This window comes from Sapajus apella, unplaced genomic scaffold (assembly GCF_009761245.1).
Source record: "Sapajus apella isolate SASKATOON/1434 unplaced genomic scaffold, GSC_monkey_1.0 scaffold1, whole genome shotgun sequence".
NCBI classification, from domain to species: domain Eukaryota; kingdom Metazoa; phylum Chordata; class Mammalia; order Primates; family Cebidae; genus Sapajus; species Sapajus apella.
Genome location: NW_022436941.1, coordinates 35,618,163 through 35,618,932, shown reverse-complemented (window position 1 = coordinate 35,618,932; position 770 = coordinate 35,618,163).

Genomic DNA, 770 nt, shown 5'->3' with positions numbered 1-770 from the left:
ACATGGTAAGACCAGAGAATTCCACGAGCATGAGCCCAATGCTGCACTTTTTTGACCATAAAGTGAGTTCCTTGGTCAGAGGCAATGCTGTGTGGAATACCATGACAGTGGATAAGGCATTCTGAGAGTCCACAGATGGTAGTCTTGGCAGAAGCATTGCATGAAGGATAGGCAAACCTATATCCAGAGTGTCTATTCCAGTGAGGACAAACCTCTGTCCTTTCCATGATGGAAGAGGTCCAATATAATCAACCTGCCACCAGGTAGCTGGCTGATGACACAAAGGAATGGGGCTATATTGAGGGCTTGGTGTTGGTCTCTGCTGTGGGAAAATTGGGCACTCAGCAGTGGCTATAGCCAGGTCAGCCTTGGTGAGTGGAAGTCCATGTTGCTGAGCCCATGTGTAACTTCCATCTCTCTTTGTCCATGGGCCCATTGGGTGATGACAGGGATGGCTGGGGAAAGAGGTTGAGTAGTATCCACAGAGCAGATCATCCTATTCGATTGATTATTAAAAACCTCCTCTGCTGAGGTCACCTGCTGATGAGCACTCTCATGGGATACAAATGTCTTCACAGTTTTTGACCATCCATATACCTCTTCCCCAAATTTCTTTGTCACCAATTTTCCAATCATGCTTCTTCCAAGTCCCTGACCATCCAGTGAAACTATTCGCTACAGCTCATGAATCAGTATATAATCACATATCTGGCCATTTCTCCTTCAATGCAAAGTGTACATTCCGGTGCACTGCTTGAAGTTCTGCCCAA